The sequence below is a fragment of the Aedes albopictus genome, chromosome 3 (genome assembly GCF_035046485.1).
Source record: "Aedes albopictus strain Foshan chromosome 3, AalbF5, whole genome shotgun sequence".
In the NCBI taxonomy this organism is placed as follows: Eukaryota; Metazoa; Arthropoda; class Insecta; order Diptera; family Culicidae; genus Aedes; species Aedes albopictus.
The window spans coordinates 148,805,633-148,826,052 of NC_085138.1; the positions used below are offsets into that span (position 1 = coordinate 148,805,633).

Genomic DNA, 20,420 nt, shown 5'->3' on the forward strand with positions numbered 1-20,420 from the left:
ATCTGCCATAGCTGTTCTCGATCGATTGTATCATACGCCGATTTGAAATCGATGAACAAGTGATGTGTGGGCACGTTGTATTCGCGGCATTTCTGCAACACCTGGCGGATGGCGAACATCTGGTCCGTTGCAGCGCATTTACCCATGCATCCAGCCTGATATTGCCCCACAAACTCTTTTGCAATCGGTGATAGACGGTAGACAGCGGCATAAAATTTGAGAGAGTATCTTGTGGGCAGCGCTCAGTAGTGTGATCGCGCGATAGTTCCCGCAATCCAACTTGTCGTTTTTTTTGTAGATGGGACACACGATACCTTCCATCCATTCCTCCGGTAATACTTCCTCCTTCCAAATCTTGGTAATGACTCAGTGTAGTGCTCTCGCCAGTCAGTGCTTCTCCACCGTATTTTAGAAGCTCGCTTGGTAGTTGATCTGCTCCAGCAGCTTTCTCTTGAAGGTTAGGGGCCGGAGGTCTTTCGTCCTGCGCACGTACTCATAGATCTGTAACCATGCCACCTTCGGTGCTTGCAACTTCGCCATTGAGGTGCGCAATGCTGCCGCCACCTCTCGACCACCGCACGCTCGCTCGTGAGAATATTTCCGTGATTGTCTCGGCACATGTCGGCTTGTGGCACAAAGCCACTGCGCGAGTGGTTCAGTTTCTCGTAGAGCTTCCGTGTATCCTTAGCGCGGTACAGTTCTTCCATCGCTACGCGATCTCGTTCTTCCTGTTGGCGCTTCTTCCTTCGGAAAACTTAGTTCTGCCTGTTTCGTTAGTTTGTTTTGATTCCCAAGTCAATACCAACAACATTGCGAATGTGGCGTGTATTAATGTGGTAACACTGATACCTCTTTTTATGTCATTGGCTGGGGATGTATACATTTAAAATGTGCATAAAATAAAGGACATACAAGTGACTCCAGGGGCGTTTCAGTGGCATTTCAAAGAGTTTCAGTTGGATTCAGGAAAGTGCGAGAGGTTTTAGAAGCGTTTGATAGCAGTTCAAGGGCGTTTTTAGGGGATTTCTGAAGCCTTCAAGACGTTCCAAGGGATTTCTGGAGCTTTACATATTGATTATATTGGTTTCAAGCGCATTTTAATGTGATTACGGATGTTTAAGGGGTGTTTCGAGAAATTTCTTGTCATATTGGGGGGTTTTAGGAACACCCTCAAGTCCAAGGGGTGCCCCTAAATATCTGAAATGGATTACGAGGATTCCAAGGGCATTTCATAGAAATTGTGGATGTTACAGGGGAGTTCCAAGGGGTTTCAATGGTGTTTGCGAAAGAGTCTCTGAAGATCTTCTGAAACTTCCTGAAATGACTCTGAAATCCCCTCAAAATCCCCTTGGACCCCATGTAAGCGCTGTAGCACCTCCAAAGCCCGTCGAAAATCCTCTGAAATTGGCTGCAATGCCTTCTAAAATCCCCTCATGACCGCATGACTCTTTCGTAGTTCTCGGAACAGCTCGGAACCATTTCTTTGACCGTCGCTAATGATAATAAAAGTGACGAAGTTTTATTTGTCGAGCAAGTTTTTTTTTTGTTTTTCGTCGTTGGACGAAGTTGATGTTTATCAGCCCTGTTTTGCAAGTATCTACATCGGCAGGATTTCGTGGAAATCGTACGTAGCCTGGCTCGTCATTACGCGCCTTCCACGGCGATGTTGAAAAAAAAAAGAACATGGTCGTAGTGTCCAGTGACATTCGAATGAACTGGTTTTTTACCCAAACTCTTACGCAGGTTTGCACACCGTCCATCGTTGCTTTAATCAGTCTAGTCAGCTTCCCAGGAAGCCGTTTTCGTCTATGATTTTCCATAGCCCTGGGTGGTCGAAATCGATGAACTGGTGATGCGTTAGGACCTGGTATTCACGGAATTCCTGGAGGATTTGCTGTACGTTGAAGATTAGGTCCGTTGTCGATTAACTATCGATGAAGCCGGCTTGATAACTGATCACGAACTCGTTTGCTCGTTGTCTGTAATATAATTACTACTCATTAATCACGGTTGTACATCATAAGAGCTATAGAAGCAAGAGTTCGTGGATGACCTAGGACACCTTTGAAAATAATTACACCCTGAAACTATTTCCCATGGACCTCCCATGGCATCAACAATCCATTGACTACGCTTGTAGAACTCAAGATCTTTACTCGCAGAATTTCCTGGGTGACCCAAATCATCTTTGGAAATAATGCCTTGCAAAACCAAGCTTCATGGGCCTGTAGGATATTACATCGTATTAGTAAAGTAACAACATTCCATTGATTTCGTTTGTAGGTCATAAGACCTTGACTCACGGAAAATCTTCGATGACCTAAAGCATCTTTGGAGATTAGTCAACTACAGAACCATGCTTGTAGATCTTCAGAACGAACATCGTGCTCTCTGCGCTCCACGCCTTCTTGTGCCAACCGTATCAGCAGCAAACACCAGCTATGCAGGGTTGTTGTCCGGCATTCTTGCAACATGTCCTGCTCACCGTATCCTTCCGGCTTTGGTCACCTTCTGGATGCTGGGTTCGCCGTAAAGTGCAGCGAGCTCGTGGTTCATTCTTCTCCGCCACATACCGTTCTCCTGCACACCGCCGAAGATCGTCCTTAGCACGCGTCGTTCGAAAACTCCGAGTGCTTGCAGGTCCTCCTCGAGCATGGTCCATGTCTCGTGCCCGTAGAGGACCACCTGCACTTACCAGCGCCTTGTACATGGTGCATTTGGTGCGTGGGTGAATCTTTTTCGACCGCAGTTTCTTCTGGAGCTCGTAGTAGGTCCGACATCCGCTGATGGTGCGCCCCCGAATTTCACGGCTCACGTTGTTGGTGGCCGTCAGTAAAGATCCGAGGTAGACGAATTCCTCCACCACCTCGAAAGTATCCCCGTCTATCGTAACATTACTACCCAGACGGATCCTGTCGTGTTCGGTTCCGCTTACCAGCATGTACTTTGTTTTTGAGGCATTCACCACCAGCCCGACCTTTGCTGCTTCGCGTTTCAAGCGGGTGTACAGCTCTGCCACCGTTCCAAATGTTCTGGCAATAATGCCCATGTCGTCCGCAAAGCACACAAATTGACCGGATTTTGTGAAAATCGTTCCCCGGCTGTTGAGCCCGGCTCGTCGCATCACACCTTCCAGAGAGATGTTGAATAGTAGGCGTGAGAGTCCATCACCTTGTCGCAGTCCCCGGCGAGATTCGAATGAAGTGGATAGTTCGCCCGAAACCCTTTCGCAGTTTTGCACACCGTCCATCGTGGCTTCAATCACTCTAGTTAGCTTCCCAGGAAAGCCGTTTTCATCCATGATTCTCCATAGCTCTGCGCAGTCGATACTGTCGTATGCCGCTTTGAAGTCGATGAACGGGTGATGCGTTGGGACCTGGTATTCACGGCATTTCTGGAGGATTTACCGTACCGTGAAGTTCTGGTCTGTTGTCGACCGGCCGTCGATGAAGTCGGCTTGATAACTTCCCACGAACTCATCCGTTTTAGGCGCCAGACGACAGAAGATGATCTGGGATAGCACTTTGTGGGCAGCATTCAAAATAATGATCGCCCTGAAGGTCTCAAATTCCAAATGGTCGCCTTCCTTGTGAATGGGGCAGATTACCCCTTCCTTCCATTCCTCCGGTAGCTGTTCGGTTTCCCAGTTCCTGACTATCAGCCGATGCAGACAGGTGGCCAACTTTTCAGGGCCCATCTTGATGAGTCCAGCTACGATACCATCCTTACCAGCTGCTTTGTTGGTTTTGAGCTGGTGAACTTCTCTCAGCGAGGGAGTTGGTTCATTTCCGTCCTCCGCTGCACTGGCGTTGTCGTTTCTTTCGTTGCCGTGGTCTCCCGTGCCTACGTTCTCCACGCCATTCAGGTGCTGATCGAAGTGATGCTTCCACCTTCTGATCAGCTCACGTCCGTCCGTCAAGAGGCCTCCGTCTTTATCCCTGCATATTTCGGCTCGCGGCACGAAGCCGTTGCGGGATGCGTTGAGCTTCTGATAGAACTTCCGTGTTTCTTGGTGTGAGAATCTTTCTCTGTAGTGATTATTCAACAACTGTATTCATTATTTGTATACACTTTATTACCGATACTTCAATATTACATACAATGATTCACACTCTAGACAACAATAACAACATCTCCACATATGACAGATACTCAATGTAAACATACACGCTAAACGTAATAGAGTAATACAATAATTTATTATGTGCATACCACAAGGTACCACATCTCGTTTTTTCTCCAGATCCGCAGCAAGGTCACTCCACGTTGTTTCGCTTATAGTCTCCTCAGTTTATAAACGTCTCGCTTCAGTCTCACATCAAAATTAGAAGTACATTCATCCATTTGGTCATCCATCTCTGCTCGGCATTTTGGTAAATTACTTGGCCGTTACTTGTGGTTGTACCTAAAAAGAAATATTATTTTGACCCAAATATTTTCCCAAATCCCAAAATATTTTTAATACTGAGTGTCAAGCTAAATATTAACTTTGCTGATGAATGATTTGAATTGCTTTCCTCTTCTCAAATGTTTTCAATGACAGCTAGCATGCAAACATTGTATACTGCCCACTGATTTTTTTTGACATGTCCTTTCATAGAAGAATCTCATACAAAAGGTATGTATATTCAGATTATTATTCAGACATTTTTTTAACTAATATGTCGGAACACTGCACGAATGTTAAAGTGGAAAAATTATCAATATCCATTAACTCGTTTTCGATCCAAAGTGTCCAAGTGTCATACAAACACTATTTTATTTTGTTTTTTTGGCGAACTTTGCTGGAACTCGTTTCTTGTTCAGAATATATTCAGAAGTTTGGCTTAACAGATTTTGTTTTCTAAATATCGAAGGGATTGATACTTTTTTTAAATCAAATCACGATTTTGAAAAACGTCACTTGTCCAAAGCAATATTTGTAATACTAGTTTTAGCTAAATAGTAATTTGAAAACTTGAAAACATCCATTTTTTGAATTATATTTTATATATATTGTTCACAAAACTCGCACCCGCACTAGCTGTTTGAAAGTATAGTAGAATATTAATATTCATTCTTTTTTTTCATGTTGTAATCCTATAATTATCTCAAATTCTTAATACATACATCATCGTCGCAGTACCAAATCGAAGTCACGCATTTAAGCACATGCAAAGTTGCAGTTGTGACGTAAATTTGAACCGGTTGCTGGTATTGCGCATCATTAAGCTACTTAAGAGCTGAAATTAGCACTAATCTAAATCGAGTTGCTATGTTTATAAGTAGGTTAAACATCAATTTTCGCCCCGCCAGTCACTTCGGCTTCCAACCGTAAACGTAATGATAGTAGCCAATTATTATATACAAAGCAATCGATCATCTTATTGGAGAACTTTTCGACGGTTCACCTATATAGGTGTCCACGGTTTTAGGAACCATGTTTCCGATAATTTCGGAATTCTTATGATTTACCATTTACCTTTCAAACTGAATGAGTTTATTTTTACGGTTTGGTCGTTCAATAGGTTTACATTCTACGATGCATATTTTCCCTCATTAACTGGTGATTCGTGCTCAATCAAACCTATTTTAACATTACAAAACCAAAAATTTGTTCCTTTGATGTCGCTCTTTTGGGTTCTGAACTGTAGGACTTATTTTAATGGTGTACCTCCAAAATATTGCAAAAGCACCTCAACATGTTATGTTCTCACTCTAGATACCTAATGAAGCTATTTCAACAAGCCTTTTCCAAATTATTCGCATTCAATGTACCGTCAAAATTTAGAACTTTTTATCTTTAAGTAACTTTGATTTTCTACATATGCCTATCATACTGATAATATTCTCAGTTCGTTGGATCGGACTAGAATATTCTGCATTATTGCAAAGCTCAATCATCTGTCTATCATATCACTTATTTCACATTTTTTCGATGAAATACATCCTCTTATTTTTTTTTGTTAACGACTACAAGTCTGACGTAGTGCACACTGACCATGATTGTCTGTGTCATGATGGCCCTTACGCTTGCCTCTACGATTCATTTCTTTGTACTGAAACAATTTAAAGCACGTTTTTATTCAAATTTTCAATGAACTCATAACACAAATATCACTTATACATGTACACGCATTTTTATTGGTAAAAATCCATGAATTTGATATATAAATTTTATTTATACACACATATTCGTTTTCCACGCTGGATCACACATAAAATCGATGGACCTTATATAAACTATGTGTATCTACACATGAATAGGGTTATCTATGACAAATTGCAAAAATCTATGTGAGCGACACATGCATACAATATTTGCAGTTTTTTTCAGTGTATGAAATCTAAAAATTCAAACAAGGTAACATGTTAGTAATGGTACCTGTTTGCATTAATAAGCTCGACTGAAAAACAAACCTCATAATCCAGCTTTCATTAGATATATCTATTCCTGCAGTTACAGAAATGATTATCTTTTTTTATTCCAATATCTTGTGCTTTTGATATACTGTACGTTATTCTCCTCAATAATAGTTTCAATATTTCTTTAACTGATCAAAATTTGTCTCTTCCTATAAGGAAATTATTGCGCAGAATTTGTTGTTGAGCGTAATGCTGTACCTTGTTCTCTAACTTGTGCCACAGTTCTTGGCAAGATGGCCACTCATTAGCAAAAATGGCACTATATCCAGTGTTAGGCAATCATAAGTCAAAATGCCCCTCCTGACAACACATTCAATAGGTTATAAAGCGCTTTTTACTCGAATTCCTGAGACTTCTAGTTAAGCCGAAAAGTTTCATTTTTTATTGTTCGATTTTTTTAAATATCCAATTCAACTAGCCATTTGACTAGCATGATACTTAACAGGTTAGTGGTTAGCAACTGCTCTGAATATGTCGTCTAGCTTCAACGAATGCTTTAACTGTCAGTCAAAACTTCATATCTTGCAAACTACCAAGACAGTTTAATTATTCTCACACATTGATGTTAATTTTCTTGAAGTTACATTTTTAGTCTTGTAACAGGACAAAGCATTAGTTAAATCATGTCTTCATATTAATTTGGTTTCAAGAGCCAACCCTTTTTACGTCTCGTAGACTTATTATACTTTGCTGAGCAATGATAACTTCAATATATATCACCTGAGGTGGGTCCACAACAATCTCAGTATCAGCTCAGTTATATTCGCATTTGGAACATATTCAAATACTATTCGTTCCTGTTTTTCTAGTCACGCTCAGCCTAAAGTTTAGTTTTGTCTTTCGCCTTCTCAGCTGCCACTTAATTGGTGTGAAATTTCATTTTTAATGGTTCAATTTAACTAAAAAGCCCAGATTGGAGTTCAAGAGAAATCGCTCAAGAAACTTCTAGAACGATTCTTGGCAGAAACTTTCTACGGTGACTGCCATTTGAACTGTCATTTTTTCGCAACTGCGTACTGCGATCGAAGAAAAAACGGTTTCTTGAGTGATTCAGCCAAGCAATTTCCCATGCCTCAAGATAGGCCGAGAAATTCCTTCTGATCTGCAAACAGCCCTTAAATCTGCGTTGGCTGGTAATCTGTTTCTTACGAAATTTACGACACTGTTGCGTTTTTAGTACTATAATTTTTAATAACACAATTCGCCTTATACGGCTCTACAAAGAATCGACTATATCTGCCTTGCAGGTCTTACCGCCTTCAACGGCATTTCCACCTTCAACGGCTTTTTCCGCCTTCAACAGCTTTTCACTCTCCGACGGATCTTTCCGTTATCGACAGTTTTTCGCCTTAGTCGGCTCTTCTGCCTATAACATTTTTCCTGGTTTCCGCCTTCAACGGCTTTTCTATCTGTAATCATTTCCGCCTTTTACGGCTATTTCAAGAATGTCGCCTTCATTAGCTTGTATCGCCTTCATTGGCTTTCATCGCCTTCACTGGCTTTTAACAGCAACGGCAAAATTTGATTTCAAAATATTGTTTCACTTCTACGCCTTCCTCGGCCATCCGGTTAACAAATCAATACTTCATTCATCATTCAGCATTTCAGTCTAGATTTAGGACAACAACCCTATTCAACGAGTACCAATATCACAATCAACAAAACTTAGGTTTTCTTCACAGTTCTTTATTTCTTTATCTGACAATAGTGATTGTCATCGATTTGAACTAAACAATACCGATCACCATCAAAATCTCTCACAGGTTGATCATTGTCATTAGTCGAAGGTACAAATAGATCGTTTTATTCATATTGAACAGTTAGTACACAATATTTACCTTTTTGATTCCAATGTTGAAATTCAATCACAAGTCATCACCTGGAGGTCATCACCACTCTGCATGCACCACACACACACCACTCATCTCTTTCTTTTTCCAAAGACAACACTTCCCGAACCGAAATTAAACTAATTTCACATGCACTGTTCACCGTTCTCGTCGCCAATGTGAGAATCTTTCTCTGTAGTGATTATTCAACAACTGTATTCATTATTTGTATACACTTTATTACCGATACTTCAATATTACATACAATGATTCACACTCTAGACAACAATAACAACATCTCCACATATGACAGATACTCAATGTAAACATACACGCTAAACGTAATAGAGTAATACAATAATTTATTATGTGCATACCACAAGGTACCACACTTGGGAACGGCACAGCAGTTCCATTTCTTCACACTCCGCTTCTTCCAGGCGGCGCTTTTTCTCCCGAAAGAGGCGGGTCTGCTGTTTCCGATTCTGTTTGTAACGTTCCACGTTCTGTCGAGTCCCTTGCTGCAACATTACCGCGGCGAAATCAATGAGTCGTAGGCCGTTTTCGTTCGTCTGCTGGTAGGCGCTGAACTTACCAATAGTCGGTCTGAATTCCTCCTCCTGGCCTACCTGAGCCTTCAAATCTTCTCAAGATGATCTTGACGTCATGGCTTGGGCAGCGATCTTACTCGCGTTCGAGCTGCGCGTAAAATACGTCCTTGTCATCATCAGTACTTCCGAAATGTGGGCTGTGCACGTTTATTATGCTGAAGTTGAAGAATCGGCCCTTGATCCTCAACCTGCACATTTTTTCGACAATCGGCCTCCAACCGATCACGCGCCTCTGCATATCACCCATCACGATGAAAGCTGTTCCCAGCTCGCGTGTGTTGCCGCATCTCTGGTGAATGGTATGATTACCATTGGCGTAGCTAGGGGGGGTTCCAGGGGTGCCTGGCACCCCCTAGAACATATTTGGCACCCCCTAGAATTTTTCCTTGACAGTCACCTAAAATTAAAAACTTCACACAATAATTCTAATATTTATGAATGGCACATTTGAACTCGCATTTGAACAAAACCTAAGCACACCCGGAATTACTTATATAACTGTTGCACGTTTTGGCGTTATGGATATTGGTAAGAACATTTAACAGACTTCTACATAGATTCCTCCAGAAATACCTCTATCTATTCATACAGTGATTTCAATAGGCTTCCTTTATGGATTCCTCGCGATATTTCTTCAATAAACTTCCCTTGACTCTAGGCAGTCATGATGGGGTTGTACAAACAGGAAATTTCTGCAGAGATTGATCCAGCAAATTCTGCTAGGATTTCTTTGGAAATTCTTACTATGATTTTTCTCGGAATTCTTCAGGAATTTCTGTTGGAGTTATTCAAGCAATCTTCCTGGGATCCTTTCAGAAGTTCCTCCAGTGATTCTTCCACGAATTCTTCCAGAGATTTCATTCAGAGATTCTTCCAGAAATCCCTTATGAAATTCCTCCATGCGCTTATATTAACCTTCCTCCTGGAATTGTGGCTAGGATTCCTCAAGCAACTCCTGCTGCGATTGTTCCAGCAATGTCTCTCCTCTAAAAATTCTCACTGTGGTACCTTCTGCAATTCTACTAGCAAAGTTCTTCCGGAAGATCTCGCTGAGATTTTTCTATAAATTCCCTTCATTGATTCTTCCATACATTTCTTCAAGGATATATCCAGGACTTTCTACAGAGATTCTTCCAGAAATTCCACAAGGGATTTCCCCAAGAATTTCTATTGACCTTCCTCCATGAATTTCAATTGGAATTCTTCAAGCAACTCCCATTAGGATTCCTTCAGAAATACTTCTCCTGGGATACTTACTTGCTGCAATACTTTTGGGAAATCTTCCTGAGATTCCTCCAGAAATTACTCCTGCGATTCCATCAGGGTTTCCTCCAGTATACTTCTACCGATTCTTTCAAGGAGAACTGTAGGTATTCCTCCAGGCATTTGTTAGAAGAACTTCTTATACCCCTGGCATTGTAAAAGATTTCTCTAGAAATTACTTCTATGATACCTCCTGGAATTCTAAAAATTCCGCCAGATATTCCAGGTGTGACTGTTCAAGTAATTGCGGTTATTCCAGCTATTCTTCCTCCAGAAATTCTAACTGTGATACCGTAATCCGGGGTAACATTCTCGTGTTAAAGTAAACGTAACATGTTTTATATTTTTAAAACAAGTACCGGCCCTCTGAGTATGCGGTAAGCTATTCGAAAAAGTATTGTAAATCTTTAAAGCATGTTTAAATGAGCTTTTTAATTTAATTTTTGATTTTGTTGATTTGTGGTAACATTGATCATGTAAGTGATCTATGTTTGTTTGTATTAAAAATACACTTACTAAATTCGGGATCGCTGATTTCGAATATGTTGTCCAAATTCTTACAAGCTATGTACTTTTTGAGTTATTTTAGGATTAAAATCCTTCAAATCGCGAATAACGTCTAAAGGTAGGCAATGGCTTCAGGAATTGATAGTCTAATTTTGATAAATCGTATATTTTATTGAAAAAGAGCATAAAAGTTTCGTTTATTAAATACAACTCTAGGATATCGTATTGAAGTAATACAGTGATTTCGGAGTTCTTATTGTATCTAGTATTCATGCCATGCATGAATGTTTGACAATGTATCTCATTGCGTTACGAAACACAATTATGGAAAAATCGATTTATTTCAATGTTTATAAATTTCAATTTTCATGAATTACATGTCATTTTATAGCTAAATAATAGCAGATTACGATATATCATTCAATAGCAGAAACTGATTCAATGTAAAATATTTGTTTGTTTGAGGTCGGTCAAGCCGATCAATGCTACCCCGCTGATCAATGATACCCCGTTTTACGGTACTTCCATAATTATGCTACGGATTCTTCTAGAGTTTTCTCCTGGCTTTTTTGCTGAGACCTTCCCAGGCAATCTTCCTGGAATTCTTGCGAAAATTCCTTTGGTTGCTCCTCCAGAGGTTTCTCCAAGGACTCATCCAGGAATTCCTCCAGAGATTTTATCCAAAGTTTTATCCAGAAAATCCTCATGGAATTCCTGCAGAAACTCTTTTTGGCCTTCCTCCAAGAATACTTCAAACAACTCCTCCTATAATTCTTCCATCAATTCCTCCAGAAATTCTTCCTAGTGATTCTTATACGAATTTATCATAGCATTATGGGTGACATTCTTCCTGAGATTCTTTCAGAAAATTTTCCTGCGATTCCTTCAGCGCCTTCTCTATAGATTCTTCCAGAATACCTTTACCGGTTCTTGCAGGAACTTCTCTATGTATTCCAAGGATTTTTTCTTTGGATTCTCCCTGGCATTACTGATGGAGTTTCTCTAGAAATTCCTGAACAGTTTAAACCAGAAATTTCTTCTAGGATTTCAGCTGAGGTTTTTACAGTGATAAATCCCATAATCCTTCTAAGAATATCTCCTGAGGTTTTTCCTGTGATTTCTTCAGAAACTCTCCGGTGATTCTTCCAGGGTGTTTTATCCAAGATATTTAGTTCACGGATTCTCTCGTAAATTTCCCATGGGATTCCTACAGGAACTCCTCTTGGCCATCATTCAGAATTTTCAGCTCAAGCTTTTCCTGCTGTGGTTCTTCCAGCAATTCCTCCTAGGACTTCTCCAGTCATTCTAATACCTCCCAGAATTCTTCTACGGATTCTTCTAATAATTTCTCCAGTGATTCCTAAAAAAGTTGCTGGGATTATTCAAGACAATCTTCCTAGGAGTCTTGCAGAAGTACCTAGTTAGGTGTGTCCTCCTGGAAATCTTAAAAAAAAATCTGGGATTTCTCCAAATATTACTTGTTGGACTTCTCCAGGAACTCCTCTTAGGATTCCATAAGCGATTGATTCCTGCTGCTTCTAATGTTTCAGGAATGCCTCCTAGGTCTCCTCCAGAATTCTTACTGGGATACCTGCAGGAATCTCTCTTGAAATTTCTGCTGGAATTCTTGCCGGGATTCTTCTAGCCAGTTTTTCTAGGATATTTCCAGAAATGCCTTTGATTCTTCCATGGATTTTTCTAAAGACTCATCCAGGAATTTATGGATTACCTAGAAATTAATCATGATATTAAACCTGGTACTTCTTTTGGCCTTCTTCAAGGAATTCTAGCTGAAGGAATCCGAATAGAAATCTCTAGAGGAATCCCTAAACGAATTTTGGGAATAGTTGGAATTTCCAGAGAAATCCTTAGCAATTGTAATTGTAATTTTTATTAACGCCACGCAAACTTATCGGTTAAGTGAAATCCTATAGGAATGTACGGGTTTTTTTTTAAATTTGTAATTAATTAGAAGGCACAGAATGTTGCTAATTGTCAAAATGAGAGATGAATTTGTGGAGAAAGAATCGCGTTCTGGTGGGATTCGAGAACACACGGCTCCGTATTTGCTAAACCGCAGTATGGCCATTTCTTTGGGTTACTTCGGCATTTTTGTTTTTTTTTTTTTAATTTCTACGGTACAGTCAGGTCTTTTTTTACGCGGTTTTCATTTACGCGGCCGCGTGAATGAAAACTCCATACAAAAAAAAAATTCATCGTCTTATTTTTGCATGATTCGTCGAGAAATGGTGAAACTTTTTTTACGCGGTTTTTTGAATTTTGAACTGAGTTTTATTTTTACGCGGTACGTAGGTATCCCCCGCGTAAAAAGAAAACCTGACTGTTGTTTCATTGGAACCCTACAAACATTTTTGCTTTATAGGAGAGGAAAAAACCACTCTTATGCAATCTTAAGTTAGAGAAGCAATTACGTTAATTACGTTTCTTTGGAATGCAATAAACAATTTCTTTTGATTTTTTTTATATGCCAATGGCTGTTCCTCCGACATTGTTTTAAAAATTTCTTTTTCAGTTATTTTGCAAATTTCTCAGGCAATTTTATCGTGATTGCATCCTTATGATTTAATTGTATTTAAATTTATTGCTTCCGAAAATTGCTAAACTGGAAATTCAGAAATTCTCAACTGGACTTGCTTAAAAAAATCCTATGAAATTTACGAAAAATTTCCTGACAAATTCCAAAAGAAATTGCCGGAAAAAAATCCATCAAAATTACCTTTGAGCTTTCAAAGTAGTTGCCAAAACAATTCATGTAAGAACTACCAGAGGAATTCCTGATGAAAATAGTAAGGCTTTTCAAAGAAATTGGCCGAATCCAATCTCAAAATACATTGCCAAAATATATTCTACAAAAATTTCCACAAACATTCACAAACAAATTTCGAAACAATTCTCAAAGAATTTTCCGAAATCATCAAAGGAATTTCTGAAAAAAAAATTAGAAAGAATTCCAAAAGTGATTGCAGTGACAGAACTTTTAAAGAATCGCCAGAATTTTTTTTTCAAAGAAATTCCCGAAGAAAATCTCTAAGAAAATGGTCGAATCAATTTCCAAAGGAATTACCGAAGAAGTTACTAAAGTAACAACAGAAGTTTCCAAGATTTCCAAAGGATTTGCTGATAAAATTTGAACATTTAATGCGAGTAACATCGGAAATGCCGAAGGTGTTCCGAAATCATCTGCTGCAGGAATTCCTTACATAATTACTGAAGAAATCTAGGAGAAATTGTCCATAGAATTTTTATTTCAATTATAGAAGCGATTTATAAAAGAACTTCCGAAGGGGTTTTCGAAGGAATTGGTGAAGAAATACCTAAAAGCATAGATAATGGAATTCCAAAAAACCGAAGAAAATGTAAAATGTAGAATGACTTGCCGAAGATTTTTCCAAAAAAAAAATTGTGAGGAAGTTCCCAGAGTCAATGTCGAATGAATCACCAAAGGCTTCACTAAAAGAATTCTCAAAATATTGCCTGAAGAGAAATTGGAGAATTTTAAAAAGCGACTATCAATAGAATTGCTGACATTAACAAAACATCGCTTGGAAGACTACTAAAAAATTGGCAAAGGTACTCCGGAAAACCTTTTTTTTTACTTTTTTTTTAATTTCTAAAAGAAGGCTTCATTCAAATAAATTGCAAAACAATTTCCAAATAAATTGCCGGGAATATTCCCTGAGGAATTACCGAAACAAAGTTTTGCCGAAAACACTTATTTCTTTATTATATTATAGCATTAAATCAGAATCCCGAAGAGAAAAATCAAAGTTTGCTATTAATGTTGTGGTGAAACCAAAAATGCAAATATGTATCCTGATTCTGCAATTTCAATGCCACAAAAGTTCAGCTTATTGGACGCAGTGGCTTAATTTCCACACATGAAGAAAAAAAAGACTCTTACAATTGTTCTTGAAAACTATTTTATAAGGGTTGGTATCATGCTGTCACGATCAATACAAGTTACATGCAAATTTGTGGATATTTGATAGTTTCCGAGATTTACACTTCTAATAATAGCTCTGAAAATGTATTCTTAATTAATGTATTCAATCCACAAAACAAAGGGGTTGTGATGATTGTAAAGTTCAAACTGAAAATACAAATTCCATGTATTATACGTAATCAAGTTATTCTCAAACCTCACATGGCGGGGAGAGTGTTAAGTCAGTACAACGGTTCGGATTAAAAAAAAACTGTTCTTTAAAATATTACGCATTGAAATTTTCGGGCTAATTTGTCCCGCGACGCAGTATATCATTGTACTAAGAAAATGAGGGTCGATCGGTAATTCTATTTGCAAAAACAAAGTAAAACAACCTGGAAGCCACTAAAACTGGCACCCCCTAGGAAAAAATCCTAGATACGCCAATGATGATTACCTCTAAACGTTCGCACCATGGATCCTGTCCAACACACTTCCTGCAGCGCTACGATGCCGAACCCGCGGTCCTTCAGTGGATCGGCGAGTATGCGGGTGCTCCCAATGAAATTGAGAGATCGGCAGTTCCACGTAAAGAGTTTCCAATCGCAAGTCCTTTTTGTTCGCTGGGGTCGTTGCCGTTGGTCTCGGTTCGTATTATTCTGTCGCTGATTTTCCGCTTCAATGGGTTTTTACGGTTGGCTCGTATGGCCTGACACCAACCCCCTACTTTCCGGAGGACCATAGTGCACAGCAGGGATGCCAGATGATTTTTTGATAAATCTGTATCGCTCTTTCTAAAAACCTGTATCCCATACCAAATTAAAATAGCCCCTCTAACTCAAAAATCTGTATTTCATATAAAACGAAATCTGTACGGATGCCCAAAAATCTGTATAATACAGATAAATCTGTAAATATATGGCATCCCTGGTGCACAGTTGAGCTTAGAGTCCTTCCCTGGCACTCGGACGTAGATCAGCCGCCCCTAACATGGGGATCAGACGCCGTTGTGAGCCGCTCCTCCTGGAGAACAGACGCTCAGGTTTGCCGAAGCAAACCCCCTTTCCCTGTCAGCCTACGACCAAAGTTCCCACCGGGGTTGGTTACCCGATCTTCCCTAAGGTTGCTCATAGTTTCCGGCCGGTACCGCGTGGAGGTAGGGACAGGAGTTACTGGGCAGAGGCTAGTGGATCACAATGGGATCTGAATTGCGCAGCATACCCAGCCTTTACCGTGCCAAGTACAGTATGCGATGACTTGTTTGAAAGCATCCGTAGGGGATGGTTCATCATGCGGTAAATAAACCGAACAATAGACGTATTTCCTGTTGAGGTTTCCAACAGATACATCAATTGTGATAGCACATACATCTCTGGTGGTTAGTTCAGAGATGAGTGCTGCAACTATTGCGTTGTTGACAAGCACACAGGCTCGAGGCATGACACGCGAGTTTGCCATTTCATGTTTACTGAAAGTAGCAAACACCGGGTTCACAAGGTTTCCTAGATAGAAATTCCCCTTAAGGAAGTAAGGTTCTTGGACCAAGACCACTTGGGCTGAACCATCTTGCATAAGTCTGCAAAGATTGATTGTTGCTGTTCTTTTATGCTGAAGATTGATCTTAGCTATCCAAACCGTAGCCACTACCCAAACTAGGCAAGATTAAACTCTTCGCAACAACAGCACAACAAAGAACAGCAGCAACAAAACCAGATCGGTGTCGATTGAAAAACGCCAAAGGCGAGGATACACAGAATACACTGTGTAAATCGCCTAATGCGAAACCATATAGGTGGAAATTTAAACTAATTAACAACATATTCATAATCCCGCCCTTATTTAGCCTCAAGTGAGACAAAAGAAGGGCAGCCGATTGTCTCGGAGAAACACAAGGTCCACTGCACCATTGCTCCGGTTAGCGCAGTAAGGGCAACATACTGTGGAGGGCGCCCTGGGTACTTCAAAGGCTCCGTTAGCGGTTAGGTTTTTATTAGACCCCCCTAGCCATTCATTCCTAGGCACGATAAGCATGAAGCCGCATCACACCAAGAATTAGGGGTCATCTGTTGGTGGACTCTTACCACCGGAACAGGCGGTCCGTAGTGTTATTCTTAGCTAATTGAGACAATCGCTACCGACACTACACAGCTATCTAGGCTGATCGAGAAAACAAGTTAATATTGATGATCAACTTCATACGGGCCCGAACAGCCGAAAGCTCTTGGAGGACTTAGAACATCTATGAAAATTAGTTCCTTACAGAAAAATGGTTCATGGACCTGTAGGATGCTACAACGTATTAGAAATGTAACAACAATCCATTGATTACGCTTGTAGATCTTAAGGCCTAACTCATGGAAGTTCGTAGAGGTCCTAGATCATTTTTGGAAATTATTTCTCTACAGAACTATGCTCCCTGGACCTGTAGGACGCTACATTGTATCAGTAATGTGGCAACAAACCATCGATAACGCTTGTAGATCTTCAAGTCTTTACTCGTGGAAGTTCTTGGAGGACTTAAAACATCTATGGAAATTAGATCCTTACAGAAAAAATGGTTCATGGACCTGTAGGATGCTACAACGTATTAGAAATGTAACAACAATCCATTGATTGCGCTTCTAGATCTTAAGACTTTTCCTCGTGGAAGTTCTTGGAGGTCCTAGGTCATCGCTGGAAATTATTTCTCTACAGAACTATGCACCCTGGACCTGTAGGACGCTACATTGTATCAGTAATGTGGCAACAAACCATATATTACGAATTTCGACTACCACTCGAGTGGATAACTGACACTGAGGAAGATTACAAGTGGTAGTCGAAATACGCGTATCTGTCAAAGGATAAGCAACATAGGGCGGAATTAAAAGGTACGAAACTGATTACACTCATTCAAAGAGGGTATTCTGCTTAGAGGGTTCGAAAAGTCGGTACAAGATCATATATTACGCTTGTAGATCGTCAGATCTTTACTCGTGGAAGTTCTTTGAGGACCTAGAACATCTTTGGAAATTAGTTCCTTACAGAAAAATAGTTCATGGACCTATAGGATGTTACAACGTATCAGTAACATAACAACAAACCATTGGTTACGTATATAGAACTCAAGGCCTTTACTCGTGGGAGTTCTTGGAGGACCTTCATCTTTGGAAAGTAGTTCTCTACAGAACCATAGTCCATGGATCTGTAGGATGTTGCATCGTATCGTCATGTAAGAATAATCTATTGAGTACACTTGTAGATCTTAAGGCCTTAACTAGCGGAAGCTCATGGAAGACCTAGCATATCTTTAGAAAAGAACACTCTTCACTACAATGCTCAATAGACCTCTGGGATATTACAACGCATCGGTAATGTAGCAAGAAACCATTGGTTGTTTTTGTAGATCTTCAGGCCTCTACTCGCGGAAGTTCTTGGAGATCAAATTTAGAGGTCGTGTTTGAAAGTTTTTTATTTACTAGCTGTTCCGGCAAACGTCGTATTGCCTTTGTATAGGGCACTGCACTGTTTTGATTTTGTATGGGATTTTGAAGTTTCGTGGCCTTGTTGTTTACAAAATTTCTGTAAGAGTGAAAGAGAAGGAGAGAATTTCACGCAGTGCCCTGTTGCCTGCCTACCTAGCTGCCTACTGTGTTTTTTGACATGCAGCTCTGTAGAAAAATGCCCCGTAAAATGGAATTTCAAACTTTCTCGTTTTCGGTAACTTCCCGGTCGATTTTTTTCAATTATTTTTCCGTACGAACACGTCGGAGCCCTGCACGAATGAAACTCTGAAAGAATGGTGTAGGTCCGTTGGTCCATTCTCGAGCCTATTCGTGACATACAAACACCATTCCATTTTTATTTATACAGGGTGTTTGGTTCCGGGTTTTGGATATTTTCAGGGATGATAGGTCTTGATGAGAGATGAAAAAGTTCCCATGGAACATAGGGTCGGAAATCACTGCTAAGTGAGTTAATCACATTTTAGGTTTTTAATTTTTGGTTATCTTTGAAGTCCTATATCTACTAAACTATCAATCGTACAAACTTTCTCAGCGCACGAATTGAAAGCTAATTACTTCTACTTTCTTAGTCTCTTGGACGTAAACTTTGTAAAAATAGTTTAAAAGGCCTTAAATTGAAAATAATGCAAAATTGGTCGAAAAAATCTACTCTTTTTTGGACATTTTTGATGATTTAAATATGAAAATAAAGCTTTTGTTAAAAAAGTTCTTCTACAAAACATGCACGAACTTGTTCCCTAAAAATGTTTCTTTGACACCAAAACTCTATCTTTTGTAGTTTAGCCAAAAAATGTTTTTGAAAATAACGTTCCAAATTGCATTAACTTCATGCCAAAACAATGGTCATCACCCTATCCGTCGTGCGTTCGTGTGCTGTTGCTCCACGGCATGAGGACGACTACTGCTGCTGGCTTGGCTGCTGGTGATGTCATCGCATACAGAAAACGAGCTCGCTCTTTGTCGCGTCACATCTCCGCCTGTGGAATCATTCGAGGCGGAGTTTGGATTTGCGCATACTAAGTGCGACGTGCAGTTAACTTGTTTTTCGACGGAGCGAAAGGAAAGCGCCGACGAAAGTGTATTTACAAGAGCAACCATTTAAATCCTTCGCACTCGTAGCTCTGCTGCGGTGCTGTTCAGATGGGGGGGGATCTGTGCGTGCGGCAATTTAGAGCATGCACTTATTTGATGCATTTATTTTTTTTTGTATGATGTGCAAGGATAATGATTCTTCTTATTTCTTGCATAACATTCCCACTGGGACAGAGCCTGTTTCTCAGCTCAGTTGTAAAACATACAGCAATAAATTCCTTTGGAACCAATCATGGGGGATTCTTGGGAAATGATACCTTTGGGGAGTCTAATCAACAAGTTGGACATTTTAGGAGAAGTTGGGGATTCTTAAGGAACATTGGGGATTTTTAGGAGATATTGGGGATTTTTAAGGAACATTGAGGATTTTTAAGGAACATTGGGGAATTTTAGGAGATATTGGGGAGGGTAAAAGGGAACTTAGAAATCATGGGGGTCCTTGGGAAATGATACCTTTGGGGAATCTAATCGACAAGTCGGACATTTTAGGAGAAGTTGGGAATTCTTCAGGAACATTGGGGATTTTTAGGAGATATTGGGGATTTTTAAGGAACATTGGGGATTTTTAGGAGATATTGGGAAGGGGAAAAGGGAACTTAGGAATCATGGGGGTCCTCTTAGGAGAAGTTTGGGACATTGGGGATTTTTAGGCGATATTGGGGATTTTTAAGGAACATTGAGGATTTTTACGAGATATTGGGTAGGGTGAAGGGAACTAAGGAATCATGGGGGTTCTTGGGAAATGATACCTTTGGGGATTCTAATCGACAAGTCGGACATTTTAGGAGAAGTTGGGGATTCTTCAGGAACATTGGGCATTTTTAGAAGATATTGGGGATTTTTAAGGAACATTGGGGATTTTAGGAGATATTGGGAAGGGGAAAAGGGAACTTAGGAATCATGGGGGTCCTCTTAGGAGAAGTTGGGTATTCATAAGGAACATTGGGGATTTTAAGAAGATATTGGGGAGGGTAAAGGGAACTAAGGAATCATGTGATCCTTGAGAAATGATACATTTGGGGAATCTAATCAACAAGTTGGCCATTTAAGGAGATATTGGGGATTTTCAAGGAACATTGGGGATTTTTACGAGATATTGGGTTGGGTAAAGGGAACTAAGGAATCATGGGGGTCCTTCGGAAATGATACTTTCGGGGAATCTAATCGACAAGTCGGACATTTTAGGAGAAGTTCGGGATTCTTAAGGAACATTGGGGATTTTTAGGAGATATTGGGGATTTTTAAGAAACATTGGGGATTTTTA

The 20,420-nt window shown here is 40.0% G+C and overlaps 1 protein-coding gene and 1 long non-coding RNA gene across 5 annotated transcripts in view; one reads left to right on the forward strand and one right to left on the reverse strand.

The window, feature by feature from the left end:
- The window catches only part of LOC109416416 (solute carrier family 12 member 1), a 304,485-nt gene that overhangs the window by 71,573 nt on the left and 212,492 nt on the right, over positions 1-20,420 (forward strand). The window lies entirely within an intron of this gene.
- Positions 4,054-19,386, reverse strand: LOC134289448 (uncharacterized). The gene is made up of 2 exons (XR_009998526.1): positions 8,244-19,386; positions 4,054-4,405 (listed from the first exon to the last, which is right to left on the reverse strand). It is a non-coding gene; the product is annotated as an uncharacterized LOC134289448 (long non-coding RNA).